Genomic DNA, 10,890 nt, shown 5'->3' with positions numbered 1-10,890 from the left:
TCAGCCGTATAGACAGCCGAGTGCTGGACTGAAATTGTTGATAATCCCTTTGGTGTGGACTGAGTTAGCTAAATCACAGGTGACTGGAGTTAATACCAGGGTCTCGAAACCTCATTTGAAATTTAAAATGAGATCTAGAAGCAGTGCTAGAGCCCTGGACCTGGTGTCAGGAAAACCTAAGTTTAAATCTTCCCTTAGATACTAACTTTGTGACCCTGGGAAAAACACTTAAGTTCTCTCTACCTTGGTTTCCCCATCTGCAAAAAGGGCAAAGCAACAGCCCCCATCACACACTGTTGTTGTGAGGATAAAATGAGGTAATATAGGGACAGTACTTTACAAGTCTTAAAAAGCACCTTTTGGACATTAACTCTTAAAATTCAGAATATCTCAGGGTTTTTCCCTTCTGTTCAAGTTTTTCTCCCCCAACATATGGAAATATGTTTAAAATAATTGTACACGTATAACCTATATCAGATTGCTTGCTGTCTTGAGGAGGGAAGAGGTAAAGGAGGAAGGGAGAAAAAAATAGAACTCAAAATCTTACAAAAATTAATGTTGAAAATTATCTTTACATGTAATTGGAAAAATAAAATGCTCTTGAGATTATTTTTTAAAAATTTAGAGTATCGAGGTAGCTAGGTGGCGCAGTGGGTAGAGCACCAGCCCTGAAGTCAGGAGGACCTGAGTGCAAATTTGACCTCAGACACTTAACACTTCCTACTGTGTGACTCTGGGTAAGTCACTTAACCCCAATTACCTAAGGAGAAAAAAAAAAGAAAGAAAATTTAAGAGTATCTCCAGAGGTTTGCTAAAGTCAGTTTATACAGACTCATCCAAGAGTCAGTGATTCAATTATCATATGAGCATTTACACCTTCAAGATCCGGAAACATTACAAATCAAAGCTTTATTTTGTCATTGTGTAGACTTAAGGAAGTAATCAAGAAAATGTTAATAACGCAGATGAGACTGAAAAATATGTCATATGCTTTCAGAAAAACGAAAGCCGGAGGGACAAAGAAGGCAGAATACCGTGTGTGCCGTCATTCTCAATATGTATGCTAATTTTGCCAAATTGATTTTCCCTTCTTTTTTATTCTTTATTCCAAGAGATGATTCACTAAGTAACAGGGGGATATAATATATTTGAAAATGAAGGTGTTGTAAAAATAAAACATCAATTAAAAATGTAATGTCTATAAAATAAAAAAAAAAGAAAAAGAAAAACGAGATATTCAATATTAACCATCACATCCCTGAGTACCATATTCAAAAGGGTTTATGGACATGAGGACCACAAGGGAAAGTCAAATTCTTCAGGGAAGAAGATGAAAAATTACCCAAGCAGAAGTGTTATTGAAGCATCATGGCACAGCTGAAAGATTACCACCACCTCTCTGAGTCTCAGTTTCCTCCCCTGGAAAATATGGAAGTTGAACTAGACTTCCTCTAAAGTCCCTTCTTGCCAATAGCACGATAGTAGACAAAATAGACAATTATATACAATAGACAAAAATAGTAGGCAACAGACACTTAATAATTGTCTCTCCAGGGGGAAAAATGTACTTCTGACATACTTTTTGGTCAGCCAATTGGGCAGAATCAGTCACCCCATGTCTAAAATCTTGCTTAAACTTTGGAAGAATGTGCAGCAGCTTGGAGAAGATAGTGATATGTAAAGATGCTCATTCATCACATCCCCCTGTGATACTGTAATGGGGAAGGAGCTGAGATGGCATAGATCTATCTCATTAGCCATGTACCAACCAATATACTTTTGCTTTTATGTGGAAGTTTTTTCTCCTCTTTATAAAAACAGAGTGGGGGCCAGCCACACTCCCATTGCTTGCTACCTTAATGTGTTAATAGACAGCTTGGTCTTATTTCCTGAGTTTGCCTTTATCAGGGTAAAGCCTGAACCTGTATTTTTTTCTTTTTTCCTAACTTTATTTTTTTATTAAAGCTTTTTATTTTCAAAACATCTGCGTGGATCATTTTTCACCATTGACCCTTGCAAAACTATGTGTTCCAAATTCCCCCTTTTCCCCCGCCCTCTCCTAGATGGTAAGTCGTCCAAAATATGTTAACCATAGTAAAAATATATGGTAAACTGGATTTTTCTTAGCAATTTGGTGAGCTACAAAAGGAATCACTTGTTCATATGATTATCAGTGGGTGAGTCCACTGCCCCATTCTGCAGCCGGCACTCAGACTTCTGTGTGATCAAGGGTCAGAGCCGTCTCAGTGGTTGGTCAGCCATGACATGTTCCCCAAACTCAGGAAGAATAAGGAAAAATAGGTGCTGAGCTCAAAATCGTCTCTCTGTGTCTCTCTGTCTCTGTCTCTGTCTCTCTCTCTCTTTCTCTCTCTCTCTCTCTCTCTCTCTCTCTCTCTCTCTCTCTCTCTCTCTCTCATTTGTGCATCAAGAACAATGAAAGCCATAGGCATGGGAAGAAAAGAGCAGCAGTAAGTAGCTGGTCTTGCCCAATTGCTAAAGGATAGAAAGGTCAAGGGGGTACCGGCATCATTATGGAACTGGAACAGAGTGAGCCTCCTGTAGCCTCTCCATTAGGCAAGCTGTTAAAGCTTGGGAGTGGGGAAAAGTGCCAGCTCACCCAGGGATATCCAAAACTCAAACAGTAAAGGTCAGCACAGACTGGACTCAATTTGTAGATAATTGTGGAAAACAAATTAGGCCGCATGAATATGGGATTTTTGATTACTGTCAGCTGGATGTACTCAAAGTATTCAGACTTGAAGATGGGGAGCCTAGGCAAATGGCTTACTGGCACCGGTGCTTGGGACTTTCAGACCAAGATTACCCCTCATTATCAGAGCCATCCAATCTAGATTTCTCAAAACCAAATCCCATGGCACCTTTAAGGACTTCTGTAGGGAAAAAAGAGAAGAAAAGACTAGGGATGTAAGGCAGGGGAAAGGTGACTTCGAAAATCAAAATGGGTTTGGGGGGTTTTCCCTGTAAAAGGGAGAAGCCCCCTGGTGGAGGCTGCAGGAAATGAGGGCAGGAGGAGGCTTCCAGAGGAGGGCGACATCCCTTAGACTACCACCAGAGGGCCCGAATGAAGAGCCAGTTGGATTGCTACCTCTCCCATGGGCCTCCTGCCTGCCCCACTGCCCCTGCCACAAGTCAGACTGTCTATACCTTGTTTGAACGCTAGACATGAATATTCATGATGAGAGGAGACAGGGTAGAAAGCTAAAGGAAGTTGTAGCCTGTTTGCCCTGAGGCCCAGTGGAGAGTTTAAAGGTAAAGAGGTGGGAGTTTAGAAAAAGATTGGAGGTAGGTTTTGATCTCTTTGAGATAAAGATAGAAGGAACTTTTGGTGATTATTCTTTATAATATAGAAGATAGAAATAGACCCAGAATCATTTGAGGCTAGCGTTCCAAAAGCCTTTCCTTGCAGGATCGTTAGCAGAGTATATTTACTTGTGGTGTGAGGAATATTAATTCCTTATTAACCCTAATTAAAGCTGAAAAAAAGGCTTTAACCTCTGGCAGTAGACTAATTGGAAGTAAGAATCAAAGCAGCTGGGTGGAACAGTGAATAGAGCACCAGCACTGAAGTCAGGAGGACCTGAGTTCAAATCCAACTTCCGACACTTAACACTTCCTACCTGTGTCACCCTGGGCAAGTCATTTAACCCCAATTGCCTCAGGGGAAAAAAAAAGAAAGTGGGGGGTACAGGATTCTGTTTTGTTGCCCATGTGCAGATCTATGTTAAACTGTTTACATTCCTACATTGGAAGATGATCCTTATAACTCCTAAGAACTTTATCATTATTAGGGCAGTTAGAGGGAATGAATATACATAGACAGGGGGCATGGGTGTGAGTTGAAGGTGACAGGAGATCTGAAAAAAAGATAAACATTTATTTCATAATGATAAGTTTTTATTTTTCAACCTTTAAAAGTTCTTAGTTTACACAGATTCTTCAACTGGTGGCTCAGAGCCATCAGCCCTTTCAACTTTTGTTCCCAGTTCATCTCCTGAAGGTTTTCCAGAGCCACGACCTTCACTATAAAGTTCCATTAGTTTTCCAATTCAAATATGGGCTTCTCAAGTATCTTGACTTTTTGAACAAATGCATCAGGGAGAGGGGAAATGGATTGGCAAGCCTTTTCTATGTCTTTCCCAATGCGGTCTGGAATTCGTTTATTGACAACTTCTTTCAAGTTATTTGTGCCTCATCATGATTTCCATCATTTTCTTACAAATGTGACAGACCTGTTGGTGCTGGGTGTCAGAGGGCTTATGGATCTGGTTGTGTTTTTTGGTAAAACCAACACAAAAGAGGCAGCAAGTAGCCATCTGTGGTTTTATGACATCAGCATGGGCTTCAATCAGTCTGCCACTTTTTGACCATGGAACACATTTTGTCCCAGGTGAGATCCATTCCATGGAAATTGATCAAACAATTTTTACCCTGAACATCTTCAGTAATTAATTTGAACTTCTGAAAAGCAACCTCTTCATTCTCCAAATCAGCAAGGCTCACTTCAAAAACTCGACCCTTACCTGCATGTGCCAAAATGTTTGTGGCAGCCCTGTTTGTAGTGGCTAGAAACTGGAAAATGAGTGGATGCCCATCAATTGGAGAATGGTTGGGTAAATTGTGGTATATGAATGTTATGGAATATTATTGTTCTGTAAGAAATGACCAGCAGGAGGAATACAGAGAGGCTTGGAGAGACTTACATGAACTGATGCTGAGTGAAATGAGCAGAACCAGGAGATCATTATATACATCAACAACGATACTGTATGAGGATGTATTCTGATGGAAGTGGATTTCTTCAACAAAGCGAAGATCTAATTCAGTTCCAATTGATCAAAGATGGACAGAAGCAGCTACACCCAAAGAAAGAACACTGGGAAATGAATGTAAACTGTTTGCATCTTTGTTTTTCTTCCCAGGTTATTTATGCCTTCTGAATCCAATTCTTCCTGTGCAACAAGAGAACTGTTTGGTTCTGCACACATACATTGTATTTAGGATGTACTGTAATCTATTTAACATGTATAAGACTGCTTGCCATCTCAGGGAGGGGGTGAGGGAGGGAAGGGAAAAGTTGGAACAGAAGTAAGTGCAAGGGATAATGCCATAAAAAATGACCCAGGCATATGTTCTGTCAATAAAAAGTTATAATAAAACAATAATAAATCAAAAAGAAAAAGAAACTAGTTGTATACTTCAAAACATAGTTGTATACTTTGGAAAGGCAAATTCTCCCATTGATAATGCTTGAGCATGTATGTCCCTTTCAGCATTTTAAGTTCATCACCTTCCTGTCAGGAGACATTCATCTCCATTCTTTTGGTCTTGTGGTTTATTATTGTGCTGACCAGTACTGTAAAGTTTTTAAAAATTGTTTTCTTTAAAAATAAAAAAAGACTCGACCCTTGAGACCATCAGAGGCAATTTTTGTCCCTTGAGTCCTCATCACCAGTGTCTTGCCAATATTACAAATGTTGAACGTGGCTGGTGCTTTTACATCATACCAATCCTTCTTTGAAAATGGATCAACCCATTATATACTTCAACAACAATACTACATGATGATCAATTCTGATGGACATGGCCCTCTTCAACAATGAGATGAACCAAATCAGTTCCAATAGAGCAGTAATGAATTGAACCAGCTACACCCAGGGAAAGAACTCAGGGAAATGAGTGTGAACCACAACATAGAATTCCCAATCCCTCTATTTTTGTCCACCTGCATTTTTGATTTCCTTCACAGGTTAATTGTACACTATTTCAAAGTCCGATTCTTCTTGTGCAGCAAAACAACTGTATGGACATGTATACTTATATTGTATTTAACTTATTTAACATATTTAACATGTATTGTCTACCTGCCATCTGGGGGAGGGGATGGGGGGAAGGAGGGGAAAAATTGGAACAAAAGGTTGTGCAATTGTCAATGCTGAAAAATTACCCATGCAGATATCTTGTAAATAAAAAGCTATAATAAAAGAAAGAAAGAAAATGGATCAACCACTCTCTTCTTGGCTCCTTTTTTGCCTCCTTTGGTGAGGCGCTTATTCTTGCCCATTGCCATGCTCTCCCTCTGAAAGCCAAAAGCAAAAAAAGATAAAATTAAGGGGCAAGAAAGAAAAATGGGAGAAGGGGAAAAGAAGAGGTAAAATGGTGCATATTGTCTCACATAAAAGGCACAAAAGAACTTTTACAGTGGAAAAGAATAATGGAAATGGTGGGGAAGAGGGAATACAAAATTGTCCCAAAGAGGGAATAACATACACAGTCCGTTGGGTATAGAAATCTAGCTAATTCTCCACAGTAGGAAAGGAAGAGAAGGGGGTATTAAAAGAAGGGAGGTTGAATTGGAGGAGGTGGCAGTCAGAAATGAAACACTTTTGAGGATGAATAGGATGAAAAAGAGAAAAAATAGGATAAACAGAAGGGAACCTGGGATGGAGAGAAACACACAGTAATCATAATGGTGAAAAAAATTCTACAGCAAGTTTCTCTGATAAAAGTATCATTTCTGCAATATGTAGAGAACTGGATCAAATTTATTAAAAAATAAGTATCATTCTCCAGTTGAATATTGGATCAAATTTATAAAAAATAAGTGTCATTCTCCAGTTGATAAATGGTCAAGGAACATGAGCAAATGATTCAAAGCAATTCCAATAAACTTTGGATAGAAAACACCATCTGCATCCAGAGAGAGAACTATGAGACAAAATATAAATCAACACATGCTATGTTCACTTTTTTTTTCTTTTTCTTCTGTTTTTTTTTTTCTTTCATGATTTTCCCCTTTTGTTCTGATTTTTCTCTCCCAACATTATTCATAAAGAAATGTATATTTAAAATATAAATATACATGTACAAGTAAAAAAAAAGAAAACAATAAAAAAGGGAGAAAAAAGACATAAACAGGAAGTTTTCAGATAAAATAATCAAAGCTATCTAGAGTTACACAAAAAATGCTCTAAATCACTATTGATTAAAAAGTGCAAATTAAAATAGTTCTGAGCTACCTATCAGATTGGCTAATAAGACAGAAAAAGAAAATGACAAATGTTGGAGAGGATGTAGGAAAGCTGAGACACTAGTGCACTGTGGTGGAGTTGTAAACCGATCCAACCATTCTGGAGAGGAATTTGGAACAAGGCCCAGAGGGCTATAAACCTATGCATTACCTCTGACCCAGCAATACCATGACTAGGTCTGCATCCCAAGGAGATTTTTTTTAAGAAAAAGGACCAATATTACCCAAATATTTATAGCAGCTCTTTTTGTGGTGACAAAGAATTGGGAATTGAAGGGATGCTCATTAACTGAGGAATGGCTAAACAAGTGGTATGTGACTGTGCTGGAATATGCTATAAATGACAAACAGGATGCTCCCAGAAAAACCATAAAGATTCACATAAACTGGTGCAAAGTGAAGTGAGCAGAACCAGGAGAACACTGTACAGCAATAACAATATCATACTATGATCAACCATGAATGACTTAGCTATATTAGGTATGGAAATTCTCCAATTCTACCTGGGTACAGGCAATGAGACAGGTAAGTGAGAAGATCCCAAAGGATTCTTTATGGAAGGGACTCCAACACTGGGTTTAATATTTTGGGGTGGGCTTGTCCAAAATACATTTGTTTTGTCTCTCCTGCACCAGCAATGACAACTTTGTGAGTGTAAAACTAGAAAGATGGCCTCTAAGATCCCTTCCAGCTATAAATATAACGTCCTGTTCTCCTGGAATAAATGAACAAATTATAATGTGGATCTTCAGGTACCAGTGAACACAAGGAATGCTGAAGGGATTCTGCAGATTGAAGCTTCCTGAGAGGAGGATAAAAGAACAGGGAAGGTGTAAAGAGCCGGAACTCTGGACAAGTATACTTGGAACAAGGATACTTACAACAAGGTGTTAACTCAGTGGAATTGATGAGATGATGGTTCTCTAGTTCCCATATATACTTAGTACATAGTATAGTGATGTCATGGTTCTCTAGTTCCCACATGCTCAGTGTGCTGTAATGATGTAATTACAATAAGGTATACAAAGGCTAAGAAGGACTGGAAGAGAGACAGTCTATCTTTGACCAGCCTCATGGCGGCTCTCCTGCCTCCTGGACTGGGGGGAGACTGGTTGAGACTGGCAGACAGCTGGAGGAGACTGGGTCGGACTATGACAGACAGACTGTGAAGGAGACAATAAAGACTTTGGACTCTATTCTTGTTCATCCTTGTGGTGTCTGTCCTGCTGAGACCAAGGCCCTTCTGGAGGACCTCCAGAAACCTAGCCCAGACATTATAGGAAGTTACCCAGAAGGGAAAGCAATGGTGCCATCTCCTTATGTGAGCTATCTGAAGCTGAGGAGCCTTCCCAGAAACCAGGGAGTACTCAGTGGAGGAAAAGGTACTTGGAAACTGGATACCAACTACGAGGTGTACATTTCTAGGAAGGATGAAGTCCCTTGGAGAGGAGCAAGAATGGATTATGGAAGTATAGCAGTACTGAAGTTTAAGGTATTGCTCTTTGGTCAATGACACCTGACTTTGGGCAAGTCACTGAAGCTCCCTGGGTGGCCTCAGTTTCCTTCTGTAAAATGGCAGGGGTTAGACTGGATTTGCCTGTGAGGTCCCTTCCAGATCTTTATCCAGGATCCTATGACCCCAGTGCCAGCAGAAATATTGGGGTTGGAGATGACAAACACTTTTGGTCTCTTCTACCCAGGTCAGCCCCACACCAATGATTTTCATGGATGTTGGGCCGAGAAAATCTCATTTTACCCTTTACAGGAGTTATTGGGAATGACTTGTCCGGACCAAGATATTATAAGAAATAACATGTGACCATAACTCAGACAAGTTAGACTGAGGTGACAAATGTCAGCTAGGGAGACAAAGTGTTTAAAAGAAAATAAAAGAGACTTTAAAAAGCCTCCTGACTCCACATCACCAAAGAGCTAAGGATGGCCCAGTCTGTGGGCAAAAACCAAAACAAAACAAAAGGCCATCCCCAAAGCCCAATGGGAACAAAGCTGCAGTGCCCCTGAAGACCAGGTGATGGCATTAGAGAGCAATTATAGAGCACCAAGTCCCACAGAACAGAGTTGCAAAGGACCCCAGGTCCCTGACAACAGCACCCACCCAATGACATCTTTGGAAGCTAAGCTGAGCATGGTCAAGAAGCAGCAGAGGACCCTCAGCTCGGCAAAAACAACAGATGGCCCAATCACATCATCAAAGACATGTTGTCCCAGTCGAGAGAGTGCCCTGGCTATACCTGCTCCTTATGTGGATGTGCCTCCACACGTGCTCCCCAGTCACGTGGGCACACTACCTTTGGACTGTCCCCCTCAGATGGTCTGCTAAAGCTATTCACAGGCTGACTACAATGCTCCTTCTGTGGATGCCCCAGCATAATGGCCAATTTTTGCAAAGGTTCATGAGTTGTAACTCTAGTTTCTCTAGCAATTTGTATTTTCCCCATTGTTTCCACGTCTTCTTATTGTTCAGATGACATTTTCTTTATGACTTTGGATGCTAAGACATTTATAGCACATCTATTTTCATTGTCCTTGTGTTTCGTGTATGGGAGACTCCTTGTCAGTTTTTTGTTTTTTTTTGTTTTTTTTTTTTTTCCATTGTTTGATTAAATGCTTTTGACTTTGAATGAATGTGCTCCCGAGCTGGTCTGCTAAAAGTCAACACAGATTTCCAGATCAACCACATTCTCCCTGAGCCAGACTGAAAGCTCCCCGAGGGCAGGAATGGCTATTGCCTTTGTCTTTGTGTCTCTGGATCTTACTTGTGGCCTGGCAGAGAGAGGTAGTTAATAAATGCTTATTGATTGATTGAGTTGTTTTCCGTAGAACTCCTCTACCCCAACAATATCAAAATAAGAAATATACCACGTAGTAAATGGGTGGTAATTAAAACTAAAAATGAAAACGAAAACCAGAAATACTTCTCCCCAAAATAAAGCTTTCTGGAATAAAACCATAGAGCTAGACTACCTCCAGGGCAGCTAGATGGAACAGTGTTTAGAATTCTGGGCCTGGAGTTAGGAAGACTCATCTTTCTGAGTTCAGATCCAGTCTCAGATACTTACTGTGTGATCCTGGTCAAGTCACTTCATCCTGTCTGCCTCAGTTTCATCCTCTGTAAAATTTGCTAGAGAAGGAAATGGTAAACCACTCCAATATCTCTGCCAAGCAAACCCCCAAAGAAGTTACAAAGATTGTAAAATTTTCAATTTGTTTGCAATATCCATATGCCCTAGTATTGTTATATTGTTATAGATTTTCCTAAGTCTTTTAATTCTAGTTTCTCTAGCAATTTGTATTTTCCCTGTTGTTTATCTTTTTGTTAGACTTATTTAAAACCGAGAGAAGAATATTGAAGTCTCCTGCCACTATTGTGCTACTATCTATATCTTCCTGTTACTCAGATAATGTTTCCTTCATGACTTTGAATGTTAAGACATTTGGAGCATATAAGTTTGTCTTCATTTTACAGTTATATGTCAAGTCCATTTTGGATTTGCTTGTTGTGGTTTCGTGACTGAAAATGACTGAACCAGGACAACCTTAAGTAATCATTCACGCTTTCCCAGCCCTCCCCACAAGAGTGAGAGGTATGATAGGGAATTGAGGGGAAGCTGTAGTACAAACAATAAGACAGATTTGTTTGAAGTTCCAATTCTGGTAGTCTCTTTTCTTGCCTTTTCTTGTTAATGACTCAGTCTGAACTCCAGTATTCTTTATGAGGTAGAAAAGTTAATGATATCCAAGTGATGGAAAGGGAGTCAGACTGTGAAAGGAGGATATACAGCCATATAAAGCTGGTTTCAGTGCCTGCAAAAAAGAGACCT

The 10,890-nt window shown here is 39.8% G+C and overlaps 1 pseudogene; it reads right to left on the bottom strand.

Annotated features, from left to right (window-relative positions):
• Positions 1-3,903: 3,903 nt before the first annotated feature.
• On the bottom strand, positions 3,904-6,088 carry LOC100930557 (annotated as a pseudogene).
• Between the last annotated feature and the right edge of the window lie 4,802 nt (positions 6,089-10,890).

Source organism: Sarcophilus harrisii, chromosome X, assembly GCF_902635505.1.
Source record: "Sarcophilus harrisii chromosome X, mSarHar1.11, whole genome shotgun sequence".
Classification (NCBI taxonomy): Eukaryota; Metazoa; Chordata; class Mammalia; order Dasyuromorphia; family Dasyuridae; genus Sarcophilus; species Sarcophilus harrisii.
The sequence above is the reverse complement of the archived record's forward strand: the minus strand, read 5'-3'. Positions and strand labels throughout refer to the sequence as shown.